The 22570-nt window shown below is 47.1% G+C and overlaps 12 non-coding genes across 12 annotated transcripts; all 12 read left to right on the forward strand.

The window, feature by feature from the left end:
- Nucleotides 1–1985: 1985 nt before the first annotated feature.
- Nucleotides 1986–2058, forward strand: Trnak-cuu (transfer RNA lysine (anticodon CUU)). Its single transcript has one exon. It is a non-coding gene; the product is annotated as a tRNA-Lys (tRNA).
- A 155-nt stretch (nt 2059–2213) lies between these two features.
- Nucleotides 2214–2286, forward strand: Trnak-cuu (transfer RNA lysine (anticodon CUU)). Its single transcript has one exon. It is a non-coding gene; the product is annotated as a tRNA-Lys (tRNA).
- Nucleotides 2287–2438: 152 nt separating this feature from the next.
- On the forward strand, nt 2439–2511 carry Trnak-cuu (transfer RNA lysine (anticodon CUU)). The gene has a single exon. It is a non-coding gene; the product is annotated as a tRNA-Lys (tRNA).
- Nucleotides 2512–2662: 151 nt separating this feature from the next.
- On the forward strand, nt 2663–2735 carry Trnak-cuu (transfer RNA lysine (anticodon CUU)). The gene has a single exon. It is a non-coding gene; the product is annotated as a tRNA-Lys (tRNA).
- A 5010-nt stretch (nt 2736–7745) lies between these two features.
- Trnak-cuu (transfer RNA lysine (anticodon CUU)) lies at nt 7746–7818 on the forward strand. The gene has a single exon. It is a non-coding gene; the product is annotated as a tRNA-Lys (tRNA).
- A 5099-nt stretch (nt 7819–12917) lies between these two features.
- On the forward strand, nt 12918–12990 carry Trnak-cuu (transfer RNA lysine (anticodon CUU)). The gene has a single exon. It is a non-coding gene; the product is annotated as a tRNA-Lys (tRNA).
- A 154-nt stretch (nt 12991–13144) lies between these two features.
- Nucleotides 13145–13217, forward strand: Trnak-cuu (transfer RNA lysine (anticodon CUU)). The gene has a single exon. It is a non-coding gene; the product is annotated as a tRNA-Lys (tRNA).
- A 153-nt stretch (nt 13218–13370) lies between these two features.
- On the forward strand, nt 13371–13443 carry Trnak-cuu (transfer RNA lysine (anticodon CUU)). The gene has a single exon. It is a non-coding gene; the product is annotated as a tRNA-Lys (tRNA).
- A 151-nt stretch (nt 13444–13594) lies between these two features.
- Nucleotides 13595–13667, forward strand: Trnak-cuu (transfer RNA lysine (anticodon CUU)). Its single transcript has one exon. It is a non-coding gene; the product is annotated as a tRNA-Lys (tRNA).
- A 150-nt stretch (nt 13668–13817) lies between these two features.
- On the forward strand, nt 13818–13890 carry Trnak-cuu (transfer RNA lysine (anticodon CUU)). The gene has a single exon. It is a non-coding gene; the product is annotated as a tRNA-Lys (tRNA).
- A 152-nt stretch (nt 13891–14042) lies between these two features.
- Nucleotides 14043–14115, forward strand: Trnak-cuu (transfer RNA lysine (anticodon CUU)). The gene has a single exon. It is a non-coding gene; the product is annotated as a tRNA-Lys (tRNA).
- Nucleotides 14116–15927: 1812 nt separating this feature from the next.
- Trnak-cuu (transfer RNA lysine (anticodon CUU)) lies at nt 15928–16000 on the forward strand. The gene has a single exon. It is a non-coding gene; the product is annotated as a tRNA-Lys (tRNA).
- The last annotated feature ends 6570 nt before the right edge of the window (nt 16001–22570 follow it).

Below are 22570 nucleotides of genomic sequence, written 5' to 3' on the forward strand. Positions count from 1 at the left end.
CTAAGAGTGACAAAGCGGAGAAACTAAGGCTCGTGACATCTTATAGGTCGATATCGTTAACCAATGTAGACTATAAGATTTTCATGAAGGTTTTGGCAGCCAGACTTCAAAGCGTCATCAAAGAAATAGTTCCAGACCACCAAACGTGTGGGATCAAAGGGAGGTCAATTTTTTCGAATATTCACACGATGCGGTGCGTGCTCGAGTGCTGTGACATCACTTACGACGGCGTCGCAGTGCTCCAGCTTGACCTCGAGAAAGCGTTTGACTGTGTGTCTCATGATATTTTGTTTGCCATTCTGGATCACGTTAATGTAGGTGCCATCATCACTGAGGGAGTGGCGTTGGCGTATCAGAACTGCACAACACGCTTAATTGTGAATAAATCATTGGGGGCCCCCATTAACGTCATGCGTTCTGTGCGTCAAGGCTGCCCCCTCAGTCCTCTTTTGTTTGCAATTTATATAGAAACGATGTGTTTGGCAATAATTGAGAACGAGCAAATACGAGGTTATAGCTTGGCAGCCACAGAAGTCAAGCTCCTGGCATATGCAGATGATATAGCCGTGTGTTGTACAAACAGAGAAAGTGTAACAGAAACGATACGCGTTGTGAAGCAGTATTGTGATGTGACGGGCAGTAAAGTGAACTGGGGTAAGTCCCTAGGTTGTGGCACGGAGAGTGGTCTTCGGCCCCGGACAACTTTGCGAATGTGAGCTGGGTGAAAATCCCTACCAAGTATCTCGGTGTTCCCATGGACTGTTACAAACATAGCGAGGGATACTGGACGAACCAAATAAAAGAAACAAGAGAAAAAGCAGACAGGTGGAAAGGCATCAACCTGTCCATTTTCGCAAGGGCAACTGTATGTAATATGTTTTTCATTGCGAAGTTGTGGTACGTCATGCAGACGTTGTTTTGCTCAAGGGTAAACGTGCAAAGGTTGCACAGAGTGTGCGCCGTTTTTATCTGGGACTCCAACTGGGAAAGATGTAGCCGAACGAACCTGTTCAGGCGGGTGAAGGAAGGGGGGCTGGGCTTGGCGCATCTTTTTGTACGACAGCTTGTCAATAGATTTTCGTTTTTTCGGGATGTGCGCGATCCATTTCTGCGTACGGTATTACAGCTCAGGTTAAGAGCCGCTTTGCCGGCACTCATTGTTAGCACCAACAGTATGCCAGGAACGATTCGCGGCTATCTAAAAGAAGTTGTTGATAGTGTGCGCTTTCTTTCTGTGCGTTTTTCTTTCGATTATTTATCTGACGTGAAAAGAAAGACGTTATATAGAGATGTATGCGATATTGTATTCCCAGTGCCATTGTACATAGCGGTATACAGTGGAGGACCAGGACGTGATGTCCTTAAACGGGTGAAAAGAATGGAGGTGCCTACTGGGGTAAAAACATTCTTTTTTAGGCTACACTCAGGAACACTGTCAGTGAAAACATTCATGGAAGAACGTGGCTTCCTTGTACCATGGGGCTCATATTGCTTGATCTCCAAGCAACCTGAAACCATAAATCATGTGTTCTTGCATTGCTGGGAAGGTGTCTACTTCTGGGACGTCCTAAAACGGACAATGAAGAAGGATTTTCCATTGAGTCCGCATGGGATAAGGTACCTAGCGATAAACAATGAGGACGGAGTTCCATACGATTTAATAATCCTCCAGGGCCTCCACTGTTTATGGCGGGCGAGGATGGCTGGGTACCATTGCGACCCAGACACTAGGCCTGCACGCATTTATTTTCGAGAGAGTATGCCTCGCTTTATTGCAATAAAGAAAACACAAGATTGTGTACCCGATTGGCTGTCGAGGCTAGAACCTTTGACAGCTTTAAAAGAATTTTAGATAGACAACGCCCATCCATGTAGGACAGGTGGCTTTTCAGTTTTTTCAATATGTTTTGTAGTTATTTTTGTGCTATTGTTCTCTAGTGTGTGCTCTGTAAATTGTCAAAGACCGGCAATAAATAAAAAAAAAAGCCCGGCTAGCTCAGTCGGTAGAGCATGAGACTCTTAATCTCAGGGTCGTGGGTTCGAGCCCCACGTTGGGCGGATGTTTTTGCTACTTCATAATTGTTTTGCACTGATAAGGGTGGCATTTGTTGAAGCAATTCTTTTGTATTTTAGATCCGCGAAAAAAAAAAATGTTTTACTGTTGCGCCGCTAACGTGGTCATGTACATCTGTGTAGGAGCGAACGAAGGCAGAGCCCGGCTAGCTCAGTCGGTAGAGCATGAGACTCTTAATCTCAGGGTCGTGGGTTCGAGCCCCGCGTTGGGCGGATGCTTTTGCTACTTCATAATTGTTTTGCACTGATAAGGGTGGCATTTATTGAAGCAATTCTTTTGTATTTTAGATCCGCGAAAAAAAATGTTTTACTATTGCGCCGCTAACGTGGTCATGTACATCTGTGTAGGAGCGAACGAAGGCAGAGCCCGGCTAGCTCAGTCGGTAGAGCATGAGACTCTTAATCTCAGGGTCGTCGGTTCGAGCCCCACGTTGGGCGGATGCTTTTGCTACTTCTTAATTGTTTTGCACTGATAAGGGTGGCATTTATTGAAGCAATTCTTTTGTATTTTAGATCCGCGAAAAAAATGTTTTACTGTTGCGCCGCTAACGTGGTCATGTAAGTCTGTGTAGGAGCGAACGAAGGCAGAGCCCGGCTAGCTCAGTCGGTAGAGCATGAGACTCTTAATCTCAGGGTCGTGGGTTCGAGCCCCACGTTGGGCGGATGCTTTTGCTACTTCTTAATTGTTTTGCACTGATAAGGGTGGCATTTATTGAAGCAATTCTTTTGTATTTTAGATCCGGGAAAAAAATGTTTCGCTGTTGCGCCGCAAACGTGGTCATGTAAATCTGTGTAGGAGCGAACGAAGGCAGAGCCCGGCTAGCTCAGCATTCTGCTTGCGGCAGCCGTGCTGTGCGGTTCGTAGGATCATGAGCTCCGTTGGAGCGGCGATGGCGGCCCTTACCAGCCGCGGTAACAGGAAACAAGAAGATGATGAGTACCATTTTGTTTTGCCACAACTGCCTACAGGACGCATCGTTACCAATACAGTTTTTTTGCATGGTGACGTGCGAGCACGGCCTTACAGAGTTGAAGATTTCAGGGACGCCCTCGCTCTTGCCGGGATGCTGCCGGAAGTTGTCGCACTCGGAGCCTACCAGATTAACCATGTCTGGGCGGTTACCATGTGCAATGCAGACGCTACCAAGCGGCTGCTAGCCTTGAAGGAAATGGAAGTGAAGGGACGGCGCTGCGTCGTCGTTGACCCACAGGACAGGCAAGTCAAGTTACGCCTTCACTGGCTTATTTACGGCGTAGCTGACGAGGACGTCCGTACAGCGCTAGCCGCTTAAGGCAAGGTGGTTGACGTACAGCGTGAGCGTTGGCGGGTGCCGGGTGTTCAAGAAAAGAACTCGACTGCCCGGACGGTGCTGATAAAGTTGAAAACTGGCTTGAAGTTGGAAGACCTACCGCACCAGGTACGGGTCGCCGGAGAACTAGCATTAGTGGTAGTTCCGGGGCGACCAATGCAGTGCCTGCGCTGTCAGGGCTCTGGACATGTCCGGCGTGACTGCAAAGTGCCCCGGTGGTCGATATGCAGACGATTTGGACACGAAGACGCTCAGTGCACGCGGTCCTATGCCGAAGCTACTGGGCGAGGAGTGAGCGACTACACCGAGAAGCTCTTAATGGACGTGACCGAAGCCGAGGAGGCAGCAAAGGGAAGCGGAAGCTTGGAAACCCAAAAGGAACCGCGCAGCGAAAAGACACCAGAAGGCAAGCAAAGCCAGGGGACAACGGAGGCTACGACCAAGCCGCCAGCAACAGTGACCGAGCTGGCAGCCACGCCCGTTCCCGCTGACGACGACACGTTGGAGAGAAGCGATACAGAAGGCACCCAAGCTGAACCAAGGAAGCCGCGCTTGCAGGGGAGCCAAGCCCATAGCAGCAGAGTCAACCCGGCTGTCAAGCGTCCGCTTGAAGGGACCGCGGACCAGAAGGCGTCCTCCGGGAGACGCCCCAGCCTTAAGCCACGGCCAAATCTCGAATCGGAGAGGAAGGCCACCGACGAGCCGCCGAGGCAGCACCTGGACACCGGGCAACCGGGCGGATCCGAAGACGTCTAGCCGTGCGCTAGACGTGCAAGGTAAGCGTCATGCTTCGGGTCCTGCTACCTCCTGTTAAAACATGGCACGCAACGCGTCGTTTAGTTTGGCTACGTTAAACGTGCGAGGTCTAGCCGCAAAGAAAAAGCAGAGCCAAGTATACCGGTTGTTGGTAGATCATGACCTCGACATGTTGGCTGTGCAAGAAACAAAAGTTGAAGGGGAGGAGTAGACCCGGAGCATGATGCTTCGCTTCACGGCTCGCTACTACGTTGCAGTGAGTCATGCGGTGGGCAAGTCAGCGGGATGCCTGCTATTTTTGAAAAAGTTACCGGGGATAGATGTACAGAGTGTTTATTCATGTCCAAGTGGTAGATTTATTGTTGTTGATTTTTATTACAGTGATGTTACCTGGAGAGTAATATGTATTTATGCACCGAACGGTACAGATGAGAGGTATAATTTTTTTCTGAGCATTGATCCATATCTGACTTCAGACAAACATGTTGTTGTGTTAGGAGATTTCAACTGCGTTTTGAACACTCGGGACCGAAGCAATGCACACGGGTATAGAGACAGAAGTAGTCAGCTTTTATCACGGTTTATTGGAGAACATGATATAGATGATGTAGCAGAATGTCTCGAGGGAGCGAGAGAAGTGCAGTTTACGCATTTCCAAGGACAGAGTCACGCTCGCCTTGACCGTATTTATGCATCAGTGGAGCTATTACCTTTGTGCACCCAATACCATGTAGTGCCCGTGTCGTTTTCGGACCATTGTCTGGTTAAATGTCTGATGGGAAGTGCGGAAAAACAAAACAAGTTTTCTTGGGATCTGTGGAAAATGAACGTAAAGCTTCTAAGCGACGAATGCTTTATTCAAGATGTGAAGGAGGCGATAGATGCAATGAAATCAGAACAGGTGCCCAGTGTCGGCGCGCAATGGGATTTATTTAAGCAACATGTCAAAATGAAAGCCATAGAGCGAGCTAGCTGCATTAAGTATGAGGATAAAGTTAAAGAAAGAAATTTAAGAACATTGCTTGAAAAACTGGTTAAGCTTGAATGCCGTGAGCCGGGCAAGTTTAAAGACAACATTCGTAGCATAAAACAGAAACTCGAAGCAGCAGATGAAGAACGTTATCGGGGAGCGATAGTGCGAGCCAGAGCCGAGGCATGGGCGGCCGGGGAGACGCCCACAAAGCGAGCGCTGGGAATCGAAAGGGCGCACGCCCGCCGTAATCACATCGATGTGATAGAAGAAAGTGGTATTGAAACAACAGATACGGAGGCTATAGGGCGAGCTTTCTTTCGATTCTACGAAGGGCTGTTTGCCCATAGATCAGTAGATGTAGAAGGGTTTAAAACAGCCTTCTTAGAGCGCATGCCTCGGCTGTCAGAAGAAAGAAAAGCAGCTCTTGAAGCACCTATAACAATAGCAGAAATAGAAAAGGCAATAGATGATCTTAACCCTGGAAAGTCGCCCGGTCCGGACGGTCTGAGCGCGGCTTGGTACAAAGCATTCAAGCAAGACCTGTCCTGTCAGTTGAAAGATGTCTTTGATGAGGCATTTGAGGTGGGAACGTTACCCCTGTCATTCTCCCAAGCACACACTGTGCTCATTCCAAAAACAGAACAAAAAGATAGGCTAAGACTCGTGACATACAGACCAATCTCACTAACTAACTGTGATTAGAAAATATTTATGAAAGTATTGGCTAGCAGACTTCAGACGGTTATGACGCAGATTGTGGGAGCCCACCAAACCTGTGGTATTAAGGGCCGCTCTATTTTTACTAATATTCATTCATTGAGGTGTGTGCTCGAGTGTTGTGACGCCTCTCGGTCGGCTGTCGCAATACTCCAGCTTGACCTAGAAAAGGCATTTGACTGTGTATCTCATGTATTATTGCGTTCCATACTCGAACATGTTAATTTAGGCTCAATCATCATCGACGGAATATCCCTAGCTTATAGAAACTGCAAAACGCGCCTGATAGTCAACAACAGATTGGGGGCCCCCGTTGACGTCCAGCGGAGCGTGCGTCAAGGGTGCCCACTGAGTCCTCTTTTGTTTAGTATTTATATTGAAACTTTGTGTCAAGCAATAATTGAAAATGATCTTGTTCATGGGTTGAGATTGCAGGCGTCCGAGCTAAAGCTCTTAGCGTACGCTGATGATATAGCGGTGTGCTGTACGAAAAAGGAGAGCCTGCTAGAGACAGTCGCTGTAGTAAGACGGTTCGGAGAAGTAACGGGGAGCTTTGTGAACTGGGGAAAGTGTCTGGGCTTTTGGCACGGCGAGTGGCAGTCAACACCAGAGACATTTTCCAACGTGAAATGGGTTAAAACCCCAGTGAAGTACCTCGGCGTTCCCCTTGAAAGTTATAAGAAAAATGATGATTTCTGGCTAGAACAAGCCAAAGAAACACGAGAAAAGGCGGAGAGATGGAAAGGTTCACACCTATCAATTTTCGCCAGAGCGACAGTGTGCAATTTGTTTTTTGTTAGTAAATTATGGTATATTATGCAAGTGTTGTATTGTTCGCGAGTGCATGTGCAGAAGTTCCACCGAGTGTTCGCTGTTTTTATTTGGGCTTCCAGCTGGGAACGCTGCAGCCGCACGAATCTTTTCAGGCGAGTGAAAGAGGGAGGCCTGGGTCTGGCACATCTTTTCGTGCGACAGCTTGTAAACCCGTTTTTTTTTATTTTTTCGTGACGTCAACGACCCGTTCCTAAGATCGGTGTGTCAAGTGAGACTTTGTAGTGCGTTACCAGAGCTTGTTATCAGCAGCGAAATTATGCCTGGTACTTTGTTTGGGTACTTCAAGGAGATAGTAGCCAGCGTTCGTTTTTTGTCGGTACGGTTCACGAATGATTATATGTTCAGCGTGAAAAGAAAGAAAATGTACAGTGACCTGTGTGATGTTATTTTTCCAGTACCGATGTACAGAGCCATATACAGTGGAGGTCAGGGAAAGAACGTTTTGAAACGAGTAAAAAGAATGCACGTGCAGCCAGGAGTGAAATCTTTCTTCTTCAAGCTTCACACTGGCACCCTGACAGTGAGAACCTTCTTAGAAGAACGCGGGTTTTACATGCCGTGGGGGTCAAACTGTCTGATTTGTAAAAAGCCTGAAACAGTAGACCATGTTTTCATACATTGTTGGGAGGGGGTGTACTTTTGGGACGTTCTGCAAAGAACAATGAAGAAAGAATTGCCCTTACATCCGCAGGGCATAAGATTTCTACCACTGGATAATGAGGACGGGGTCCCATTTGACCTCATCATGCTGACTAGCCTCTACTGTCTATGGTGATCCCGAATGCAAGGCTTCTATTGTGACCCAGAAGCGCGGCCTGCGCGCATACATTTCCATGAACACATGTCACGCTTTCTGGAGGTGAAAAAAGCACAAGTTGATGTGCCTGATTGGCTACCAAGGGTAGAGGCCTTGGCATCCCTAAAGGAATTTTAAAAGACAGTCAGCCAAGTCATGCTGGCTGCTATGTAAGAGCTTGTTTTTTTTCTTCTGTAATTTCGTGTCCTAGTTATGCATTTTGTTTGTTTTGCTGACAGTGTGTCGGTGAACCTGTCGAGAACTGGCGATAAAGAAAAAAAAAAAAGCCCGGCTAGCTCAGTCGGTAGAGCATGAGACTCTTAATCTCAGGGTCGTGGGTTCGAGCCCCACGTTGGGCGGATGCTTTTGCTACTTCATGATTGTTTTGCACTGATAAGGGTGGCATTTATTGAAGCAATTCTTTTGTATTTTAAATCCGCGAAAAAAAATGTTTCGCTGTTGCGCCGCTAACGTGGTCATGTAAATCTGTGTAGGAGCGAACGAAGGCAGAGCCCGGCTAGCTCAGGATTCCACTTCCGGCCGCGAAAGCCTACGGACGTGGTTATCATGTGCTCCGATGGGGCGGTGTTTGCGGCTATGAACAGCCGCGGTAACAGGAATACTCCAGCTGAACATGAGGATTACGAGGTCATCCTACCGACTTTGCCCACAGGTCGTACAGTTTTGAATACCATATTTTTACATGCTGACGTGCGTGCAAGGCCTTATCGAGTTGAAGAATTCCGGGATACGTTGGACCATCTGGCACTGCTCCCTGAGGTGATAGCCTTAGGGGCGTATCAGATGAGCCATGTGTGGGCCGTCACCTTCAAGAACGCTGAAGGCGTCAAGAAAGCCCTGGCTATAGGTGAAATGAAAGTGAAAGGTCGCCGCTGTATAGTGGTAGACCCGACGAATCAAGACCTGCGCCTGAAGTTGCATTGGCTGTTGTTCAACGTTCCCGATGAAGATGTACGCGCTGCACTTGCAATGTTCGGGACTGTAACGGACGTCGCGAAAGAAAAGTGGCGAGTGTATGGCATCCAGGAGAAAACCACGACCACGCGGACGGTGAGCATGAAGCTTCATGCAGGCGTCAAGGTCGATGACCTCCCACACCAGCTTCGTGTCGGTGGGGAATTGGCGCTGCTAATTGCTCCGGGAAGAGCACCAGTGTGTTTGCGGTGTCACACCGCGGGGCATATACGGCGAGACTGCCGTGTCCCTCGCTGCGCACGGTGCCGCCGTTTTGGCCACGACGAGAGCTCGTGTGTGAAGACATACGCAAGCGTAACAAGCCCAATGGGAAAAACGGACGTCACAGAGCTCGTCATGGACGAAGCTGACGCGGAAGAAGCTGCAGGAACGCCGCGACAAGTGAACCAAAAGGAGATACGACCCATAGACACGCCCTTGTATCCACAAGATAATGGAAAGCATGGAGACCGGTGCACTGTAGAAGAGACCGACGTAAGGGACGTGCCTGCAAAAATCAGTGTAGGCACTGAAGAGGGCGAACCTTCAACAGAGCCAGCTAGTCAGTTCACGAGTAGCATGGACGTCACGGAGGAAGACAGCAGAGACGCAGTCAGCAAACGAGGACGCGAAGCTGCAACAGACGACTCGGACGGACAAGACGTCGCTGGCGCTGGGGAACCGCCAACGAAAACGGTGGTGACTCGGCGTTCATCATTGAAGCCAAAGCCCAACATTCCACCAGACAGAAAAGCGGTGCTGAAACCGCCAACGTATCCGCGAGCTCTGGCGCCCAGCGGCTTCTTTGGGACTATGACGATGCTCATGAACGATCAAAAAAGGGTAGTGAGTGGACCCTTCGGCAACGCGACCCAAGCCGAAGCTCGAGGAGCGCAGACGTCGGGAACAGGTTGGCTTGTCGCTAATGAGCCGCGGATGTTTTGTTGTGCCTTTGCTCGAGAGGTATGCACCATGGCGTACATATTTTAATCTATGGCGATAAATTCGAGCACAGCACTACGCATTGCGACTATCAATGTCCGAGGTTTAAATGCTAGAAAGAAGCAGTACCAGCTGAGTCGCCTTTTCTTGGAGAACGACTTAGACGTAGTTGCAGTGCAAGAAACAAAAATAGATAGCGAGGAACAAACTGACCGCATGGTGCTGCCGTTCCGAGCTAGGTACGATGTTTGTGTTGCCCACGCATTCGGCACATCAGGTGGATGTGCTATTTTCATTAGAAACAGTTTAGGAATAGTTGTTGAGAATGTGTTCGTGTGCCAGAGTGGTAGATTTGTTATAGCCGATTTTTCAATGTCAGATTCTGGTTGGCGAATAATCTGCGTATATGCCCCTAATGCCGAAAATGAACGAGACGTGTTTTTTGAACGGCTGAAGCAGTACTTGATGTGCGAGAGAAAAAAATTATGCTTGGAGATTTTAATTGTGTTTGCTCAGTGGCTGATCGTGTCAAAAATGTTCCAGTTAAGAAAAAGAGTGCCTCGCGCTTGATCGCAATGGTACAAGAGCATAATTTAGAAGATATAGGACAGGTGTTGTCTAATGGTACCCGGCCAGTTTTTACACACTATCAGCGTGCTAGCCACGCGAGACTGGATAGGATATATGTTTCATTGCAGTTAGTACCAGCATGCCACAGTTATATCGTTAAACATGTGTCATTCAGTGACCATTGTTTGGTGTTAGTCACATTTGGGACGCGCAAAGAGGCTTCACGCTTTAATTGGAAGATGTGGCTATTAAATGACAAGCTGCTACATAATGAATCGTTCGTTGAGTGCGTAAAGGAAAAGTTCGGACAGCTATTGGCAAGGCATGATGACGTGATAGACTTGTGGGAGCTTTTTAAAGAAGAAATAAAGATTTGTGCAATAGAAAAAGCTAGTGTGATGAAGTACGAAGAAAGAAAAAAGGAGAAAGAAATACAGCAAGAACTGGACTTTATGTACCGAGTAGAGGCCGATAAACCTGGTACGTTCGCAAAGCAGATCAATGAACTTAAGAGTCAACTGGAGCTTATCGATGAAGATAAGTACAGAGGAGCGGTGATCCGAGCAAGGGCGGACAAGCTATGGCTCGGCGAAACGCCCACGAAGCGAGCCTTTGCAGACGAAAAGGCTCACGCAAGGCAAAACGTAATTCGGAAAATAAGTTATAAGAATAAAGTCACCGACGAACAAGCTAAAATACACAGAGCGTTCCTCGAGCACTATAGCGAACTATTTCGAAGAAGTAACGATGTCCCGGAAGAATTCGAACGCGAGTTCCTGGTCAACATGGCAAAACTAGATGACGTAGACCGTGAATATCTGGAAGAACCGATCAGCCAAAAAGAAGTTGAAGATGCCATTGAGGATTTAGCTCGGGGGAAGTCTCCTGGACCTGATGGGTTGGGAGCGGCTTTCTATAAGGCCTTCAGAAAAGATGTGAGCCTCATTTTATTTTTGGTATTTAGTGAGGCGTATAGGCGAAAATATGCACCCCCGTCATTTGGGCGGTCGCATATAGTACTCAGTCCCAAGACGGAAGACTCAGAAAAATTGCTGTCAGTTGGGTCTTACCGCCCAATAGCGCTGACTAACGCTGATTATAAAATCTTTGCTAAGATCTTGGCAAAGAGGTTACAGCGAGTTATAACACGAATTGTAGGACCGCATCAGACGTGCGGAATCAAAGGAAGATCAATCTACACAAATATTCACATTGCTAGAACCATTCTGGAATGCTGTGATGCGTGGGGTGAACATGTAGCATTGCTTCAACTTGATCTGCAAAAGGCGTTTGATCGTGTATCACATAACGTTCTTTTTTCAGTCCTTCAGTATGTAAATGTTGGCTCGGTGCTCTTCGATGGAGTAAAGATGTGCTATGCTAATTGTACCGCTAACCTTATAATAAATAAGGAAGTAGGCGAGAGCTTTCACGTACGCTCAAGTGTGCGCCAGGGATGCCCTTTAAGTCCTCTACTATTTGAGTTGTACCTCGAGCCATTCTGCAGAAAGATTCTTTATAACAACAGTATTGTAGGTTTTCGTTTACAGTCAACGGAAGTAAAGCTGCTTACATACGCGGATGATATTGCTTTGTTTTGTAGCGATAAAGAAAGTGTCGCGACCGCGGTAAAGGATGCTTTATCTTTTTGTAAAATGACTGGTAGCGTGATAAACTTTGATAAGTGTTTAGGGGTGTGGCATGGAACATGGCAAAGCACCCCACCCATCTTTTTGAATGTGAAGTGGACCGTTGCGCCGACAAAGTATCTCGGGGTGCCGCTTGAGCACTATAAAGAGGCGGGGCAATTCTGGGAAAATGAAACAATGAAGGTGCAAGAAAAAGCAGTTAAATGGGGTGGTCGTAGTCTTTCGATGTTTGCCCGCGCGACGGTCTGCAACCTGTTTGCCGTTGCCAAAGTGTGCTATGTATTGCAAGCATTGTGTATGACTAGAGTTCACGTGCAACGTTTGCATCGGGTGCTGGCAGTGTACGTATGGGGATCCAATTGGGAGCAAACGAGTCGAACAAACTTATTTCGATCTGTCAAAACAGGGGGGCTTGGACTGGCGCATCTGTTCTTGAAGCAGATAGTGTGTCGTTTTGCCTTTTTAAGAGACCAAAAAGACCCTTTCCTGGTTAGAGTGATGCAACAGAGACTAGGTACGGCTCTTCCTGAATTCATTGTATCTAGCAGTGTTAACAGTGGCCCTATGAGTGGATATTTGAAAGAAGTGATATGGGCATTCCGGTTTCTGAAGGTGCGCTTCTCAATGGAGTACCTCAGCCACGTTCCCAAAAAACGTCTCTATAAAGATCTAATTGACGTGGTATTGCCAGTGCCGCTGTATAGATCGATGTTCAGTGTAGGTAGTGAAAGAAACGTCCTAAAAAGGGTAAAACGTATGCCTGTCAGGCCATCGGCAAAGTCTTTCTTTTTTCAGCCGCATTCCAATACACTACCTGTAAAACCGTGGCTCCAGGAAAGAGGTATTTTTGTCCCCTGGTCTGTGGATTGTTTACTATGCCACAAGGAAGAGACAATTGAACACGTATTCATAGACTGCTGGGACGCCGTTTTCCACTGGGACGTCATGCAGCGAACTATAAAGAAAGACTTGCCCATAACACCCTATGGCATCCGTTTTCTCCCGACGGAAAATGAAGGAGGAGTGCCATACGACATGTTTATGCTATTAGGGTTGCACAGCCTGTGGCGCACCCGAATGGCTGTTAGACACGCTGACATAAATGTTCGAAGTACTCGTGAATATTTTATTGAAAGTGTCTGTTACATAAAAGAAGTGTTCGATGCGCAAAACGAAAAGCCAGAATGGATTAGTGTGTTAAACGAGCTTGCGAACCTTAGGCGGTTTTAAAATCTCGTGCACACCAAAGACTGGTGGGCACTTTTACCAATTGTGAAGTGTCGCAATTCTGTCTTTATTTTGCAAAAGGCAATAAAAAAAAAGCCCGGCTAGCTCAGTCGGTAGAGCATGAGACTCTTAATCTCAGGGTCGTGGGTTCGAGCCCCACGTTGGGCGGATGCTTTTGCTACTTCATAATTGTTTTGCACTGATAAGGGTGGTATTTATTCAAGCAATTCCTTTGTATTTTAGATCCGCGAAAAAAAAAATGTTTTACTGTTGCGCCGCTAACGTGGTCATGTAAATCTGTGTAGGAGCGAACGAAGGCAGAGCCCGGCTAACTCAGTCGGTAGAGCATGAGACTCTTAATCTCAGGGTCGTGGGTTCGAGCCCCACGTTGGGCGGATGCTTTTGCTACTTCATAATTGTTTTGCACTGATAAGGGTGGCATTTATTGAAGCAATTCTTTTGTATTTTAGATCCGCGGAAAAAAAATGTTTCGCTGTTGCGCCGCTAACGTGGTCATGTAAATCTGTGTAGGAGCGAACGAAGGCAGAGCCCGGCTAGCTCAGTCGGTAGAGCATGAGACTCTTAATCTCAGGGTCGTGGGTTCGAGCCCCACGTTGGGCGGATGCTTTTGCTACTTCATAATTGTTTTGCACTGATAAGGGTGGCATTTATTGAAGCAATTATTTTGTATTTTAGATCCGCGAAAAAAATGTTTTACTGTTGCGCCGCTAACGTGGTCATGTAAATCTGTGTAGGAGCGAACGAAGGCAGAGCCCGGCTAGCTCAGTCGGTAGAGCATGAGACTCTTAATCTCAGGGTCGTGGGTTCGAGCCCCACGTTGGGCGGATGCTTTTGCTACTTCATAATTGTTTTGCACTGATAAGGGTGACATTTGTTGAAGCAATTCTTTTGTATTTTAGATCCGCGAAAAAAAAGTTTACTGTTGCGCCGCTAACGTGGTCATGTACATCTGTGTAGGAGCGAACGAAGGCAGAGCCCGGCTAGCTCAGTCGGTAGAGCATGAGACTCTTAATCTCAGGGTCGTGGGTTCGAGCCCCACGTTGGGCGGATGCTTTTGCTACTTCATAATTGTTTTGCACTGATAAGGGTGGCATTTATTGAAGCAATTCTTTTGTATTTTAGATCCGCGAAAAAAAATGTTTTACTGTTGCGCCGCTAACGTGGTCATGTAAATCTGTGTAGGAGCGAACGAAGGCAGAGCCCGGCTAGCTCAGTCGGTAGAGCATGAGACTCTTAATCTCAGGGTCGTGGGTTCGAGCCCCACGTTGGGCGGATGCTTTTGCTACTTCATAATTGTTTTGCACTGATAAGGGTGGCATTTATTGAAGCAATTCTTTTGTACTTTAGATCCGCGAAAAAAAAATGTTTCGCTGTTGCGCCGCTAACGTGGTCATGTAAATCTGTGTAGGAGCGAACGAAGGCAGAGCCCGGCTAGCTCACCATGTAAACGTAGGTGATGTTATTATGCAGGGAGTTAAAATGGCATATCAGGACTGTACTACACAGGTTATAATTAACAAAAGCCTTAGTCAAAGAATACCTGTCAAATCAAGTGTTCGGCAAGGGTGTCCACTAAGCCCTTTACTTTTTGCATTATACATTGAGCCTTTCTGTTTGGCTGTAATCAGTAACGAAAATATTAGAGGGTTTAGACTACAGATGACTGAAGTGAAGGTGCTGGCCTACGCGGACGATATCGCTGTTTTTTGTGATGGCCAAAAAAGCGTCCAGGAAGTTGTTCGAGTCACAAAGGCATACTGCAAGCAATCAGGATCGGAGATCAACTGGGATAAAAGCGTTGGTATATGGCACGGCAACTGGGACGTAACGCCAGAACACTTCGCTTCGACACGGTGGACGACTACACCTGTGAAGTACCTGGGAGTGCCGCTACAGCACTACAGAGATACTAAAGATTATTGGCTTGAAGAAACTGACAAGATGAGGGAAAAAACAAGCAGCTGGACTGGCCGAGGCCTGTCAATGTTCGGATGTGCCAGTGCATGTAATTTGTTTTTAGTTGCCAGAGTATGGTATGTTTTGCAAATTATGTACATGACTAGGATGTGTGTGCAAAAGATTCATAGGGTTTTCGCTGTGTTTATATGGGGTTCAACTTTTGAACGCGTCAGTCGCACCAATTTATTTCGGTCAGTCCGCAGTGGCGGACTGGGGCTTGCTCACCTGTATATTAGGCAGCTTGTGTCGCGTTTCTTTTTTTACGAGAGCAAAGTGACGAGTTCTTACGCACGGTGATACAGGTTCGACTGGCAAGTGCCCTACCAGAATTCGTCATAACGTGCAGTGAATACAGTGGGCAAGGTGTGACTGGGTATATGCGTGAGGTGATTATGTCGTTTCGGTTATTACGTGCACGGTTTTCTTTGGAATATTTGTCTAACATTACAAAGAGGAAACTGTACAAAGACTTAATCGATGTAATGTTGCCTACACCAATATACAGAGCTGTTAACTGTGGAGGTCCAGGAAATGACGTTTTGAAGCGTGTGAGAAGGATGCCCGTTAATTCCACAGTAAAATCTTTCTTCTTTAAGCTACATACCAATTGTTTGCCAGTTAAAACGTGGTTACACGAAAAAGGTATTTACGTGCCATGGAGCGTTGACTGCTCACTCTGTAAAAAACCGGAGACTATCGATCACACATTCATAGATTGTTGGGACGCTGTCTTCCATTGGGACATTTTACAGAGAACACTTAAAAATGAACTTCCAATTACACCAATTGGTATACGGTTTCTGCCCACAGATAATAGTGATGGAACACCTTGCGATATGTTCATGCTCCTGAGCCTCCACAGCTTATGGAAAACAAGGATGGCAGTACGCCATGTCGATGTGAAAGTTTGTTCGGTGCGGGAAAATTTTATTGCAAGCATTGCAAATCTAAGAGCACAGTATCGTGCGCAAGCCGACCCTCCTGAGTGGGTGGCTATTCTAGATGAACTCGTAAACTTTAAGCATTTTTAATATGACCATGTATTTTTAGTGTGAGTGATTTGTTTGTATATATATGTATATGTGTGTTCATTTGGTGTCAAAGCAGGCAATAAAGAAAAAAAAAGCCCGGCTAGCTCAGTCGGTAGAGCATGAGACTCTTAATCTCAGGGTCGTGGGTTCGAGCCCCACGTTGGGCGGATGCTTTTGCTACTTCATAATTGTTTTGCACTGATAAGAGTGGCTTTTATTGAAGCAATTCTTTTGTATTTTAGATCCGCGAAAAAAAAAATGTTTTACTGTTGCGCCGCTAACGTGGTCATGTAAATCTGTGTAGGAGCGAACGAAGGCAGAGCCCGGCTAGCTCAGTCGGTAGAGCATGAGACTCTTTTTTATTTTATTTATTAGTATACCCTCAAGACCCAGAGGGCGTTACAGAGGGGGTGGGTGCAATGAAAATTAAAAAAAACAATAAAAGGAATTCACAGGAAAACAACATAAGTTTGCAGTTACACCAGTAAGTGTTCGGTAACTGCAGACTTGAACAATGCTTGGTCCACAGTGGCAGCGATGGAGGGAGGAAGGTGATTCCACTCTCTACTTGTCTTCGGAAGAAAAGAATGTAAAAAAAGATTAGTGCGGCACAAAGGAACGGCTACTTTATTTGGGTGGTCAACACGTGATGAAAAGTAGGCAGGTTCTGAGATGAATTCCTGTCGAAGTACTTGATTATGAAAAAAAATTTATGAAAAAGCAGGAGACGGGAAATCCGTCTTCTCATTACCAGGTCTGGAAGTTGAAGAGTGGATTTCATCAAGGTGACACTGGCAGTACGAGCATAATTATTGAGTATAAATCGAGCTGAACGGTTCTGGACCGATTCTAAGGTGTCAACTAGCGTTGATTGAGCGGGATCCCATACGGCTGAAGCGTACTCGAGCTTTGGACGGATTAATGTTTGATATAGCTGTAGTTTAAGGTGTGCTGGTGCTTGGCGAAAGTTTCGGCGAAGGTAACCAAGAGTACGACAAGCATTGTTAGTAATGTAGTTAATGTGAGAGTGCCATGATAAATCATTGGATATGTAAACACCAAGGTACTTGTAAGTACTAACCTGCTCCAATTTAGTTCCATTCAAGGTGTAGGTAAAAGGTTCAGAAGTGTTAGAAAGACGCGAGATTGCCATACTTTTACATTTATTTACGTTAAGAGTCATAAGGCATGTACTACACCAGTCAGAGAGGAGATTAAGGTCGGCTTGAAGAAGGTAGTTATCTTTTTCGTTAGTTATTCTACGGTACAGGACACAGTCATCTGCAAACAGTTTTATGGATGACTGGATGTTATGCGGAAGGTCATTGATATATATTAAAAAGTGCAAAGGACCTAAAACTGATCCTTGTGGGACGCCAGATTTAACTGCGCAGGGATGTGAGGAACAATCATTAGCTGTTACGTACTGAGTGCGGTTAGTCAGGAAGCATTCTATCCATTTGAGGATATTGGGGTTGATGTTTAGCGTGCTGAGCTTAAGTAGTAATAGTTCGTGCGACACTTTATCAAAGGCTTTTGCGAAATCTAAAAACATACAATCAACCGGAATTCTATTATCTAGCGCTAAGATGACATCATGCGTAAAAGACAGAAGCTGAGTTTCGCACGAGTGGTGCTTACGAAAGCCGTGTTGGAACCTGCTGAAGAATGAGTTGGTTTCAAGAAATGTTATAAGGTTAGAATAGATTACATGTTCAAGCATCTTACAGGGGATACTTGTTAACGAAATTGGTCGGTAGTTTAAGGCAGAGTGTTGGTTACCGGATTTAAAGACGGGAATCACCTTCCCCACCTTCCAATCAGGTGGCAAAGTGGAGCACTGAAGAGATTGCATGAAAATGTGTGACAAAATTATGGAAGAGTACACTTCAGTGTTTTTCAGAAATCTCGCGTTTATCTCATCGGTGCCGCAGGCAGACGACAGCTTAAGTTTCCGGATTAAGTTAATGACTCCTTCAAATTCAATCACGAGAAAATCCATTGGAAAAAACCCGCGGTCGCATAGCTGCGGCACCGAAATTGCTCTTGAATCAGAAAAACATTGCGAAAAAACATTGTTAAGAACGGAACAGCATTCTTCGTTGCGCAGTGCACGCCCATCGTAATCAGTAAGTGTTATTACAGTGTCTTTCATTGGTTTAACGCTTTTCCAAAACTTGGATGGGTCAGTAGACAACAGCGAGGGAAGCGTAATGTTGAGATAGTCACTCCTGGCGTTTTTGATAGAAGTGCGATATGCGGAAAGAGCTTCGCGATAAGCGTGCCAACGAAAAACACTGCTGCCGAGCTTTGCAGACCGGAAGAGGCGCTTTTTCTTATTAAGAAGCCTTTTTAGGTTTGTTGTAAACCATGGCGCTCGCTGCTTTTTGGATATAACTTGTAGTGGTACGTGCCTGTCGATCAATGAAGCGACTTCGTCTCTAAAGAGGCTCCCATTCTGCTCGAGTGACCTGTGAGAAAAGCCAGGCATATAATTATCGATGAACTGTTCCAGTTCCTTATTTATCGCTGCATAGTCCCCTTTCTTGTAGTTTCTTATAGTTTTGGTAATAGTAGTCCGGGGTGAAATGTCGACGTTTAAGGTAAATTCAAGGCAGCAATGGTCACTAAGACCAGGAAAGTAAGTCAGTGAGTGCACTAAGTTTGGAGTCGTGGTCAGGATCAAATCCAACACGTTAGCAGACGTAAGGCCTACTCTTGTTGGTTTGGTCACCAGTTGAGTGAAATTGAAATCTAAACATAGATTAACAAATAGTTTATTCTCGACGGTCATTTCAGTGTTTGTAGGGCCGGTACCTCACCAATCAATTTTAGGGAAGTTAAAGTCTCCTAACAGAAACAAAGGAGCATGCGGGAATTGTACAACTAAGAAGTTCAACGCGTCATGTAATAATTCACAAAAATCAGGCGTCGCGTTGGGCAGCCTGTAGCACACACAAAAAAGAGCACTCTGATGACGCAAAGGGATGTTCGCACAAACAAGCTCTAAGGAAGAATTCACTGGTATCATATGTGACGCTAGGTTATCGGCTACTGCTATAAGTACACCTCCCCCTTTTCCGGTGCGACGATCACATCGATAGACGGTGTATTTTTTATCGCAGTCAAATAGTTCGCTACTTGCTACTTCGGCAGAAAGCCACGTTTCTGTAAGCGCCACAACGTCAGCAGAGCATGAGTCAACGATAGCCGATAACGTGTCTCGCTTATTGGTTATGCTTCGCACGTTTGAAAGCAGCAAAGATATGCTTCGTGGAACAGAGGGCGAAACGTTTGTTGTGCTAGGACAAGTAAGTGGCACGACCTGCAGACGTAGAAGCGGACGAGAAATTGTTTGAACTTACGGCACTGTCAGATTCTAGTTCACAAATACTATCGGTTGCTCGCGAGTAGACGAAGCACTTTTTCTGTATATATAATTTGTTGTAACGTACCGTGAACTGCTCCTTACTAGCCTTTCCGTATTCAAAAAGCTTTTTACGCACACTTCTTGTAGCTTTGCTGAAGTCTTCATTAACCGACACGTCACAAGCCCTAAGTTTGGCTCTTGCGGCCAGAATGCCCTCGCGTAGCTTGGAAGACGCAAATTTGATTATGACAGGCCGGCACTTTCCCGGTGTGAATTTCCCCAGCCTGTGCGCACGAGATATGCGTTCGTCATCAGTACCCAGGTTAAGCTTCAACCTTGTATTAAGGATTTTACACACCTTTTCTTCACACTGGGCCCATGTTTCGGCAACACTGTCTTCAATGCCATGTAATATTAGATTATCTCGACGAGAGCGATCTTCAAGCTCGTCAAGACGTTCGGTTAAAGTTGCCACTTGCGGTGACACGCCCAAGCACGCGTTTTCTCCAGTCAAGCGCATAGTGTCTTCTACCAGAGAAAGCCTGTTATGAATGTCGCACATTTTTTTCCTCAAGCGAGTTCTGCGCTTCTTTGACAGCGTTCAGAGATGACATAACTTCATTGTGCTTTGCATCAACATTCTTGTGAAGGGATTTTATCAAGGAAAGAAGTTCTTTGTGCTCTTTGCTTGGCTCCTCCTTTGGCGGCCCAGGGTTTAACTCCACATCACCGGCGAGAAACAGTAACTTTGTTACATATACACACTCGCAACCAAGAGAGAACAACACTTGTGGGCATGGAAGTACTAGCAAACAACGGTTGCTAGATCTTTTACAGTAACTTTGTTACATATACACACTCGCAACCAAGAGAGAACAACACTTGTGGGCATGGAAGTACTAGCAAACAACGGTTGCTAGATCTTTTACATTTCAACGAAGGAGAAGAACCGCCTGCACGATAAAGCGGAATGGCGATTGAGGCGGCTGCATCACTGCAGTACTTCCATGCCCACTGAGCGGGGGCGGAGGAGGCCAGCTGCTTAAGAAGCCCTCTTGCGATGCATACGGCGATGTGGAAGACCTGGTTACGGCGAGTACAGGCTGGTACTCGCGAGGGAATGAAGCGGGCTCATCGCAACAGGCAAAAGGTGTTGCTGGCAGTTCGAGGGGGAACACGGCGTCACATCGAGGAGACGGTAGCTTGGTTCCTGCGCTGCTTTGCTGGATCCACGTGGTAACAGTTATCAAAGCCTGCACGATAAAGCAGAATGGCGATTGAGGCGGCTGCATCACTGCAGTACTTCCATGCCTCTTAATCTCAGGGTCGTGGGTTCGAGCCCCACGTTGGGTGGATGCTTTTGCTACTTCATAATTGTTTTGCACTGATAAGGGTGGCATTTGTTGAAGCAATTCTTTTGTATTTTAGATCCGCGAAAAAAATGTTTTACTGTTGCGCCGCTAACGTGGTCATGTAAATCTATGTAGGAGCCAACGACGGCAGAGCCCGGCTAGCTCAGTCATTCTGCTTCCGGCCACCGAGCGTGACGGTTCGTGGGATCATGGCCTCTTCAAGGGCAGTGACAGCGGCTACTTTTGGCCGCGGAAACAGGTACAGCAACGACGAAGAAACGGAATACCAATTTATTTTGCCTCAACTGCCAAAAGGACGAATAGTGAATAACACCGTGTTTCTGCATGGTGATGTACGAGCGAGGCCTTACAAGGTCGAAGATTTTAGGGATGCCCTAACGCCTACGAGCCTGCTGCCGGAAATTGTGTGCCTTGGGGCCTACCAAGTTAATCATGTGTGGGCGGTGACCCTCAGTGACCCAGCTGCAACGAAGCGCCTGCTGGCCTTGAAAGAACTTCAGGTGAAGGGGCGGCGATGTGTGATCGTCGACCCTCAGGATCAGCAGGTGAAGCTTAGACTTCACTGGCTGCTGCACGGTGTGGCCGAGGAAGACGTCCGGACTGCATTGGCGGCCTTCGGCAAGGTAGAAGAGGTGAGTCGAGAGAAGTGGCGTGTCCAAGGTGTGGCAGACAAATGTTCCACCACGAGGACTGTTCTTCTAAAGCTGAAGAGCGGCCTGAAAGTGGAAGATATTCCTCACCAGATACGTGTTGCCGGAGAGTTGGCCTTGGTGGTGGTACCCGGTCGGCCGATGCAGTGCCTCCGCTGCCAAGGCACTGGGCACGTGCGGCGGGAGTGTAAGGTGCCACGCTGCTCCCGGTGCCGACGTTACGGGCACACTGACACCGAATGCGTCAAGACCTACGCTACCGCGACTGGCCCACCCGCGAGTCAAGAGGCAGCAGAACTCGTCATGGATGTGGTCGAGACCGAAGACGCTGCTAAGGGAGCCGGAGACCTTGTGCACCCAGCGACAGGTGCTGGGTCGGTACCGGAGGGCGTTGACGCCAAGGGAAATGAAACTACGGAGCAAGTGACTGCGCCGGCAAGGGTCGACGCGGAAGCGGTCCATGCAAAGGAAGGCGCAAGTGAAGAGGAAGGAGACGACGACGATGCAGCGATGCAACAGGGCGAGGCCGCTATCGACGGTGACCGGGCTGCTATTCTCGGAGCCACCTTCAAGCGTCCCCGTGATGAGGCCGAGGACAAGGACAACGCGGCAACCAGCTCCAGTGATGGGCCGCCGGTGAAATCGCCTCTTGGGAGGCGGTCGAGCTTCAAACCAAAGCCGAACGTTCCGTCCGACAGAAAGCCTGGGGACAAAGCCCAGCAGACAAACAACGACGAGAAACCAGGCGGTCCCGGAGACGGCTAGCCGACGGCTGGTCGTGAGGGGTAAGCACCATGCTCCGGGCCTACCTCATTCTCTAGTTCATCATGGCTCCTAATACGTCACTCAGTATTGCAACTCTAAACGTTAGAGGGCTGGCGGCTAGGCGTAGGCAGAGTCAAGTCCTACGGTTGGCCACTGACCAAGACATAGACGTTCTAGCTGTCCAGGAGACCAAGGTAGACGGGGAGGAGGAGACCGGGAGCATGGTGAGGCGTTTCACGACCAGATATTATGCGGTGGTGAGCCACGCGGTAGGGACGTCAGCTGGATGCGTCCTGTTTATTAAGAAGTTACCCGACCTTGTGGTTGAAAGTGTACTTTCATGTCAGACGGGAAGAATGGTCGTTTGCGACTTTGTTTGTGGTGGAGTCGAATTCAGAGTTATGTGCATATATGCGCCAAATGTTGTAGAAGAGCGTGCTGTATTTTTTTCGAATCTTTTTAAGTACATTAGCCGTGATAAGTGCATGATTTTGTTGGGGGATTTACTGTGTTTTGAGGGCTCGGGATCGATCCAATAATGCCGGTATTCGAGATAAAAGCAGTCACATACTTTCTAAG

Source organism: Dermacentor silvarum, chromosome 2, assembly GCF_013339745.2.
Source record: "Dermacentor silvarum isolate Dsil-2018 chromosome 2, BIME_Dsil_1.4, whole genome shotgun sequence".
In the NCBI taxonomy this organism is placed as follows: domain Eukaryota; kingdom Metazoa; phylum Arthropoda; class Arachnida; order Ixodida; family Ixodidae; genus Dermacentor; species Dermacentor silvarum.